Source organism: Hyla sarda, chromosome 7, assembly GCF_029499605.1.
Source record: "Hyla sarda isolate aHylSar1 chromosome 7, aHylSar1.hap1, whole genome shotgun sequence".
Classification (NCBI taxonomy): Eukaryota; Metazoa; Chordata; class Amphibia; order Anura; family Hylidae; genus Hyla; species Hyla sarda.
In genome coordinates this window covers 217,031,803-217,042,367 of record NC_079195.1, presented here as the reverse complement: position 1 = coordinate 217,042,367, position 10,565 = coordinate 217,031,803, and the positions used below count along the sequence as shown (strand labels likewise).

At 40.7% G+C, this 10,565-nt stretch overlaps 1 protein-coding gene across 1 annotated transcript in view; it reads right to left on the bottom strand.

Annotated features, from left to right (window-relative positions):
• Window positions 1-4,312: 4,312 nt before the first annotated feature.
• Window positions 4,313-10,565, bottom strand: part of LOC130283328 (uncharacterized) — a 48,875-nt gene continuing 42,622 nt past the window's right edge. The window contains exon 5 of the mRNA XM_056532674.1: window positions 4,313-4,341. The gene's annotated coding sequence lies outside the window, so the exon portion shown is untranslated. The remainder of the gene's footprint in view (window positions 4,342-10,565) is intronic.

The window sequence follows — 10,565 nt, the reverse complement described above, 5'->3', positions numbered from 1 at the left end:
TGCATAGGAGGTAATACTCGCGTGTCCCCTCCGCTCCGGCCCCTGTCACCGCTGCCCTGGATGTCGCTCCATCGCTGTCGCCGTGTCCCCGTCGCTCCGGAACGTCTCTGCTGCCGGCCAGGTATCCTCGCTCTCCGTCGCCGCCATCACGTCGTTACGCACGCCGACATACGTACGCGACGACATGATGACGAGGAAGGAGAGCGCCGGCCATACAGGGGATCCCTGAACGGAGAAGACACCGAGGAGGCAGGTAAGGTCCCTCCCGGTGTCCTGTAAGCACTAACCCGGCTATTCAGTCGGGCTGTTCGGGACCCCCGCGGTGAAATCGCGGCGGTCCCGAACAGCCCAACTGAACAGCCGGGTTAGTGTTACTTTCCCTTCAGACGCGGCGGTCAGCTTTGATCGCCGCGTCTAAAGGGTTAATACAGGGCATCACCGCGATCGGTGATGTCCTGTATTAGCCGCGGGTCCCGGCCGTTGATGGCCGCAGGGACCGCCGCGATAGGTGTGTATTCGCCGTATAAGACGCACCGACTTTTCCCCCCCAGTTTTGGGGAAGAAAAAGTGCGTCTTATACGTCAAAAAATACGGTAAATCTTTATTGTAGGAGGGGCTTTTTTTTTTAAAATCACTTTTTTTTAAAAACTTTTTTAGTCCCCATAGGGAACTATTTATAGCAATCATCAGATTGCTCATACTGTTCAGTGCTATGCATATGTATAGCACTGATCAGTGTTATCGGCCATCTTTATGCCTTCATGGAAAAGTAATGAGTGTTTAATGTAAAGGTTAATACTTTTAATACTAAGAACTTTATATGACCTTTTCGCTATGGGGTTATTGACCCGCTGCACATGGCAGGCCCCTATGCTGTTGTCATAGCCCCCCTTGGTCATAGGCCTATTTGGAGCCCCAGGCGCAGTTTGGGATGGGTGTGGAGTGGGATACTTAAATCAGATTAGCTAAGGAGCATGATGTACATAAAAGCCTGAGATAGAGAGTGTGACAGTACTAGCGGTCGAGGCCGGGAGATTAGACTGCAGAGTCACAAGGGTAATTTCCTGGTAATGGCTTTAACTGGAAGCAGAATGCATTAGAGCAGTGCCGCATCACATCTGTTTCTAGTCACTGACGTCATGGAGCATAATAAATTAGGCCTGTGTGTTTTTCCATGGTGGGACAGTATTTATTATTAAGACCGTAAACAGCCGAGCATCTGCTTTCATGAGTACAGTATTCCTATCAGGAGCATTTGTGGCATATCTCAGAAATAATGGCTAGCAGCAACAGAAAGCGGTCAGGATGGTAAAAGTACATCATTGTGTATATCATCCCTGCACTGTGATGTGGTGTCCCGGAACAGGACATGGTCCTGTACCAGCCCTAAGTCCCCTAAGGAAGTGTCCCTGTAGTCCGTAGGGATCTCCTACAGGGCTCCCCCCCCCCCCCCTGCTCATCAGTTACTGCTTCATATAAATGCATTGTATGTATTATGTGCATATTGTTCAGTGAGTATAAAGGTTTTAAAAATGTATAAAACGTATAGGACCTTCCTGGGTCATGTCATCCACTGTCATGTGATATACCCAGAGTTCCCTGGGTACAGGACATACAGGCTTTGCAACCAATGGGCTTAGTATATTAGGGGCTGTAGTCTCTAAATTCACTCTCTTAGTTCCTGCCTCTCTTAAGACTTGCACCTAAAGCAAGCACAATACCTGTGCCATCTAAATTCATCTAATCTAGGCCAAAGCCTAAAGAACCTGCAGCCACTTCAAAACGTGAGTTATCAAGCTCTATCTACAATTCTAGTGACTACTACTCAACTCAAGAATAATATTAGTAGCACAGTGGCCTGCATAGATAATCTCAATACTACAAGTCCCAGCAAGCCTGCGAGGTATCCTGTGTCTTGGTTGCCTCTAGAGAAACTGCATAACTGTAAAGATTGTTTCTTAAGAATTACATCACTGTGTATATTATCCCTGTACTGTGACATCACTGTGTGTATTATCCCTGTACTGTGACATCACTGTGTGTATTATCCCTGTACTGTGACATCACCGTGTATTATCCCTGTACTGTGACATCACCGTGTATTATCCCTGTACTGTGACATCACTGTGTGTATTATCCCTGTACTGTGACATCACTGTGTATATTATCCCTGTACTGTGACATCACCGTGTATTATCCCTGTACTGTGACATCACTGTGTATTATCCCTGTACTGTGACATCACTGTGTATTATCCCTGTACTGTGACATCACTGTGTGTATTATCCCTGTACTGTGACATCACTGTGTATATTATCCCTGTACTGTGACATCACCGTGTATTATCCCTGTACTGTGACATCACTGTGTATTATCCCTGTACTGTGACATCACTGTGTGTATTATCCCTGTACTGTGACATCACTGTGTATTATCCCTGTACTGTGACATCACTGTGTGTTATCTCTGTACTGTGACATCACTGTATATTATCCCTGTACTGTGACATCACTGTGTATATTATCCCTGTACTGTGACATCACTGTGTATTATCCCTGTACTCTGGCATCACTGTGTGTATTATCCCTGTACTGTGACATCACTGTATATTATCCCTGTACTCTGACATCACTGTGTGTATTATTCCTGTACTATGACATCACTGTATATTATCCCTGTACTGTGACATCACTGTATGTATTATCCCTGTACTGTGACATCACTGTGTATATTATCCCTGTACTGTGACATCACTGTGTATTATCCCTGTACTGTGACATCACTGTGTGTATTATCCCTGTACTGTGAAATCAATGTGTGTATTATCCCTGTACTGTGACATCACTGTGTATTATCCCTGTACTGTGACATCACTGTGTATATTATCCCTGTACTGTGACATCACTGTGTATATTATCCCTGTACTCTGACATCACTGTGTATTATCCCTGTACTCTGACATCACTGTGTATATTATCCCTGTACTGTGACATCACTATGTATTATCCCTGTACTCTGACATCACTGTGTGTATTATCCCTGTACTCTGACATCACTGTGTGTATTATCCCTGTACTCTGACATCACTGTGTGTATTATCCCTGTACTATGACATCACTGTGTATTATCCCTGTACTGTGACATCACTGTATGTATTATCCCTGTACTGTGACATCACTGTGTATATTATCCCTGTACTGTGACATCACTGTGTGTATTATCCCTGTAATGTGACATCACTGTGTGTATTATCCCTGTACTGTGACATCACTGTGTATATTATCCCTGTACTGTGACATCACTGTGTATTATCCCTGTACTGTGACATCACTGTGTGTATTATCCCTGTACTGTGAAATCAATGTGTGTATTATCCCTGTACTGTGACATCACTGAGTGTATTATCCCTGTACTGTGACATCACTGTGTGTATTATCTCTGTACTGTGACATCACTGTGTGTATTATCCCTGTACTGTGACATCACTGTATATTATCCCTGTACTGTGACATCACTGTGTATATTATCCCTGTACTGTGACATCACTGTGTGTATTATCCCTGTACTGTGCCATCACTTTGTATTATCCCTGTACTGTGACATCACTGTGTGTATTATCCCTGTACTGTGACATCACTGTGTGTATTATCCCTGTACTGTGACATCACTGTGTGTATTATCCCTGTACTGTGCCATCACTTTGTATTATCCCTGTACTGTGACATCACTGTGTGTATTATCCCTGTACTGTGACATCACTGTGTATTATCCCTGTACTGTGCCATCACTGTGTATATTATCCCTGTACTGTGACATCACTGTGTGTATTATCCCTGTACTGTGACATCACTGTATATTATCCCTGTACTGTGACATCACTGTGTGTATTATCTCTGTACTGTGACATCACTGTGTATTATTCCTGTACTGTGACATCACTGTGTATATTATCCCTGTACTGTGACATCACTGTATATTATCCCTGTACTGTGACATCACTGTGTATTATCCCTGTACTGTGACATCACTGTGTATATTATCCCTGTACTGTGACATCACTGTGTGTATTATCCCTGTACTGTGACATCACTGTATATTATCCCTGTACTGTGACATCACTGTGTGTATTATGCCTCTGCTGTGACATTTTATGACTAAATAGTCAGCCAATTTTACTGTGTGTGAACATGGCCTCTGGGGTATAATTATAGGGGGTAAAGGGGCTGCAGTTGACCTGGGTATTGGCCCCATGGGGGGCTAATTTTCATTGGCAGAGAGTCACAGAGGAGGGGCCTGTCACACACTGATGCTATCACCCTTAGATTAGAGATAAGAACTTCCCTAAATATAAAAAAAATTGCTAGTTTTTATAAAAAGCTGTTTATTACAAAAAAAACCTTCTCATGCAGCCACATAAAAGAAATGACGATATGATTGATGAATTTTTTTTACTTATCCTCAAAACATCGTCATTTGTAACAACTTATAATATGTAACCCAGATACGTCAAACGTTTATATCACATCAGGTACCAGTCCTGAGACCCGTTGTGATGGGGGATACATTATGTTTCACCAGACAACTCCTTTAAATAGACCAAGTCATTGGAATAAACTTTTATCAATAGTACAAGTGACTATAAGAAACTTTGTAATTTATCTTATTAGGTAAAAATGCTTCTTTTTCCTTTTATCAAACTTTTTCCCTCCCCCACCTCCTCTGCTCAAATCTTCTTCTCTGAAAATGAGCTCAGCTTTATCCTGTGTGCAAGACAAGCAATACAAGTCTATGGAGGGGGAGGAGGGAGCTCAAAACAAGCAATACAAGTCTATGGAGGGGGAGGAGGGAGCTCAAGACAAGCAATACAAGTCTATGGAGGGGGAGGAGGGAGCTCAAGACAAGCAATACAAGTCTATGGAGGAGGAGGAGGAGGGAGCTCAAGAAAAGCAATACAAGTCTATGGAGGAGGAGGAGGGAGCAAAAGATAAGCAATACAAGTCTGTGGAGGGAGGAGGAGGGAGCCCAAGACAAGCAATACAAGTCTATGGAGAGGGGAAGAGGAGGGAGCTCAAGACAAGCAATACAAGTCTATGGAGGGAAGAGGAGGGAGCTTAAGACAAGCAATACAAGTCTATGGAGGAGGAGGAGGGAGCTCAAGACAAGCAATACAAGTCTATGGAGGGAAGAGGAGGGAGCCCAAGATAAGCAATACAAGTCTATGGAGGGAAGAGGAGGGAGCCCAAGATAAGCAATACAAGTCTATGGAGGAGGAGGAGGAGGGAGCTCAAGATAAGCAATACAAGTCTATGTAGGGGGGAGGGAGCTCAAGACAAGCAATACAAGTCTATGGAGGGAAGAGGAAGGAGCTCAAGAGAAGTTATACAAGTGTATGGAGGGAAGAGGTGGGAACTCCAGACAAGCAATATAAGTCTATGGAGGGAAGAAGAGGGAGCTCAAGACAAGTAATACAAGTCAATGGAGAGGGAGGAGGGAGCTCAAGACAAGTAATACAAGTCTATGGAGGGGGTGGAGGGAGCTCCATACAAGCAATACAAGTCTATGGAGGTGGGAGGAGGGAGCCCAAGATAAGCAATACAAGTCTATGGGGGGGGGGGGGGCGAGCTCAAGACAAGCAATACAAGTCTATGGAGGAGGGGGGGGAGGGAGCTCCAGACAAGCAATACAAGTCTATGGAGGAGGAGGGGGGGGGGGGGGGAGGGAGCTCCAGACAAGCAATACAAGTCTTATTTAGTTATGCTCAGACTAGAAATCAATAAACAGTGACATGGTGAGAACTTTTATGTTACTTTTAGGGAAGTTAAATTGTTCGCTAACATTACTGATATTTTGTGACTCAGAAACTCCTGTGAAACATACAGTATATATAACAATAGTATATTGGCCCATATAGTACATATAACATTCATATAGTACATATAACAGTAGTATATTGGCCTATATATTACATATAACATTCATATAGTATATATAACAGTAGTATATTGGCCCATATATTACATATAACATTCATATAGTACATATAACAGTAGTATATTGGCCTATATATTACATATAACATTCATATAGTATATATAACAGTAGTATATTGGCCTATATATTACATATAACATTCATATAGTACATATAACAGTAGTATATTGGCCTATATATTACATATAGTACATATAACATTCATATAGTACATATAACAGTAGTATATTGGCCTATATATTACATATAACATTCATATAGTACATATAACAGTAGTATATTGGCCTATATATTACATATAACATTCATATAGTACATATAACAGTAGTATATTGGCCTATATATTACATATAACATTCATATAGTACATATAACAGTAGTATATTGGCCCATATAGTACATATAACATTCATATAGTATATATAACAGTAGTATATTGGCCCATATAGTACATATAACATTCATATAGTATATATAACAGTAGTATATTGGCCTATATATTACATATAACATTCATATAGTATATATAACAGTAGTATATTGGCCTATATAGTACATATAACATTTATATAGTACATATAACAGTAGTATATTGGCCCATATATTACATATAACATTCATATAGTACATATAACAGTAGTATATTGGCCTATATATTACATATAACATTCATATAGTATATATAACAGTAGTATATTGGCCTATATATTACATATAACATTCATATAGTACATATAACAGTAGTATATTGGCCCATATAGTACATATAACATTCATATAGTATATATAACAGTAGTATATTGGCCTATATATTACATATAACATTCATATAGTATATATAACAGTAGTATATTGGCCCATATAGTACATATAACATTCATATAGTATATATAACAGTAGTATATTGGCCCATATAGTACATATAACATTCATATAGTACATATAACAGTAGTATATTGGCCTATATATTACATATAACATTCATATAGTACATATAACAGTAGTATATTGGCCCATATAGTACATATAACATTCATATAGTATATATAACAGTAGTATATTGGCCCATATAGTACATATAACATTCATATAGTACATATAACAGTAGTATATTGGCCTATATATTACATATAACATTCATATAGTATATATAACAGTAGTATATTGGCCTATATATTACATATAACATTCATATAGTATATATAATAGTAGTATAGGGGCCCATAGCACGTAGTACGATGTCATTCAGTGTTCTCACCTGAGGTTTTCTCAGGATTTCAGAAAATTCCTTTTATTTCCTTACTGTCCTGCCCTAACATAAAGCGAGGCCAATTTTTATTTCCGAAAATACTGAACTACAGATATTATATAGTTGAATTGTGACGTCTGGTGATGTTTCTCGTTCTTGTTTGTTCATCGGTTCATGTCGTGATGATGCCGCCGTCCAGGGATTTCCCTCTTTTTCACTTAGAAGAAAAGACTGACATTGAGGAGAGAAGTCCCGTACTCTGTTAGGGCGATGGACGTCTAATCCTTTGTAGTTCTTCTATAAATACTGAAGTGGCTTTAGGTTACAGGGGTGTTATACAAAAACTCCACATCAAAGGCAGAATACTGTATTACCTGTCCCACACTGCGAGGCCTTTACAAGAATTAAACTACAAAGAGTCTGAAATGTTTCTAGTGTTCTCACGTTCTGTACAATGTTCACACTATGAATGGGGTGTGTTACCACAAACAAAGCGTCAGTACCAAGCAGGTATGTAGCTGTATGCGGTGCAGAGGTAGCAGGTGCACCCTGGCTCTGGTTCCTCGGGGTGCTGAAAGGGGTACTTTTGTGGAAAACAATTTTTTTTTAAATCAACTGGTGCCAAAAAGTTATACAGATTTGTAAATGACTTCTATTTAAAAATCTTAATCCTTCCAGTACTTATCAGCTGCTCCAGAGGAAGCTCTGTAGGTCTTTCCAGTCTGACCACAGTGCTCTCTGCTGACACCTCTGTCCATGTCAGGAACTGTCCAGAACAGGATAGGTCGGCAATGGGGATTTGCTGCTACTCTGGACAGTTCCTGACATGGACAGAGGTGTCAGCAGAGAGCACTGTGGTCAACTGAAAAGAACAACACAACTTCCTCTGGAGCATACAGTAGCTGATAAGTACTGGAAGGATTAAGATTTTTAAATAGAAGTAATTTACAAATCTGTTTAACTTTTTGGCACCAGTTGATTTAAAAAAAAATAAAAATAAAAAAATGTTTCCACTGGAGTACCCCTTTAAGGCTCTTCTACCACATCAGTAGGACAGCAGTATTATAAACAGCCTGTAATGTGCTGGACACGTGCAGATGAATAGGGACAGATTCTGACTTTACTGTACGTGGTAAATTGGTGAATATGCATTTTGTTGAAGAATAGTAACAATTGGAGATTAAAGGGGTTATCCAGGAAAAAACTTATATATATATATATATATATATATATATATATATATATATATATATATATATATATATATATATCAACTGGCTCCAGAAAGTTAAACAGATTTGTAAATTACTTCTATTAAAAATCTTAATCCTTTCAGTACTTATGAGCTTCTGAAGTTAAGGTTGTTCTTTTCTGTCTAAGTGCTCGGGAACCGCCCAGTTTAGAAGAGGTTTTCTATGGGGATTTGATTCTAAACTGGGCGGTAATTTACAAATCTGTTTAACTTTCTGGAGCCAGTTGATATGTAAAAAAAAGTTTTTTCCTGGAATACCCCTTTAACCCTGTCTTCCGCCACGTGACTGAGCAAAGGGAGCATCGCTCTACCCCAGTGGTCTTAAACTGTGGCCCTCCAGATATTGCAAAACTTCAACTCCCAGCATGCCCGGACAGCCGCTGGCTGTCCGGGCATGCTGGGAGTTGAAGGTTTGCAACATCTGGAGGGCCACAGTTTGAGACCACTGTTCTACCTCATACAGCATCTCTCAGGGTTACAGAGAGCTCAATGTCCTACACAACAACAAGCTGGGGCTGCAAAACTGTTCATGGAGACTTTCAATGGGGGAGATTTATCAAAACCTGCCCGGAGGAAAAGTTGCTGAGTTGCCCATAGCAACCAATCAGATCACTTCTTTCATTTCTCAGAGGCCTTGTTAAAAATGAAAGAAGCGATCTGATTGGTTGCTATGGGCAACTGGGCAACTTTTCCTCTCGACAGGTTTTGATAAATCTCCCCCTTTGTCACACTCCCATACACTAAACTTTACTAAGCTTCCCCCTCACTGTCTGTGATCCCCGCATACATGCATCAACATCATCATAAGACTTCCTGCGGCATGTGACGGACTTCCTGCTTTTTCTGGATCAACACCACATGTCTGATCTTATGATCCCCTTAGGTGCCGCCTGGTGCACAAACTTGTTTACCTCTCTCTCCGGTTTCCACCTGATTCTATGTCCTATTTGTCATGTTACAAGTTTTGCATTAGGTCCCAGGAGCTTCAAGTTACACCTTCGGCTTTGGTTTCATCTTTACTGAGATGTAATGAGGCCTATAGGAATAGGATGTGCGGGCACAGACATTGTAGGAATACAGCGAAAGGGAATCTTTCAGATGTATTTGCTTAGAGCTGCAGACACCATGGGGTATATACAGAAGCGGCTCTAGAATTTGTGAGGCATTAGGCGGCAGCCTGAATGGCCTAATGCTAGAGCCGCCTCTGGGAATATAAGTATACTCTACCTATCCCGAAGCTGATGCTGGTGGCTAAACTTCTAAAATCAAATTTTTTATTTCTCAGACAAGTGTCAAGGAGGTGGAGCCTACATCACTGTTAACCTGTTGGGGACGAAGGGCGTACCTGTACACTCTTCGCCCACTCTCTTTCTTTTAACGCGGGGCCACTCCTTTTCTATAACGCAGGGCAAAGCGGGCAGGACCCGTGGCTAATAGCACAAGGCACTGATCGCTATTAACCCTTTAGAAGCGGCATTCAAAGTTGATCGCCGCCTCTAAAGTAAAACTAAACTGCTGCCGTTTAGCTCAGGGGGCTGTTCGGGATCGCCGTGACGTTACGGAAGCTGTAGGACACAAGGGGGGTCCCCTACCTGCCTCCTGGTGTCCAATTGCCGAATGACTGCTCAGTGCCTGAGATCCAGGCATGAGCAGTCAAGCGGCAGAATCATCAATCAATGGTTTCCTATGAGAAACCATTGATCAATGTAAAAGATCAGTGTGTGCAGTGTTATAGGTCCCTATGGGAGATATAACATTGCAAAAAAAAAAGTGAAAAAGAAAAGTTAATAAAGATCATTTAACCCCTTCCCTAATAAAAGTTTGAATCATCCCCTTTTCCCATTAAAAAAAAAAAAAAAAACTGTGTAAATAAAAATAAACATACGTGGTATCGCCACATGCGGAAATGTCCAAATTATAAAAATATATTGGTAATTAAACCGCACGGTCAATGGCGTATGTGCAAAAAAATTCCAAAGTCCTAAATAGCGTATTTTTGGTCACTTTTTATATCATGAAAAAATTAATAAAAAGCGATCAAAAAGTCCAATCAATACAAAAATGTATTTAGAT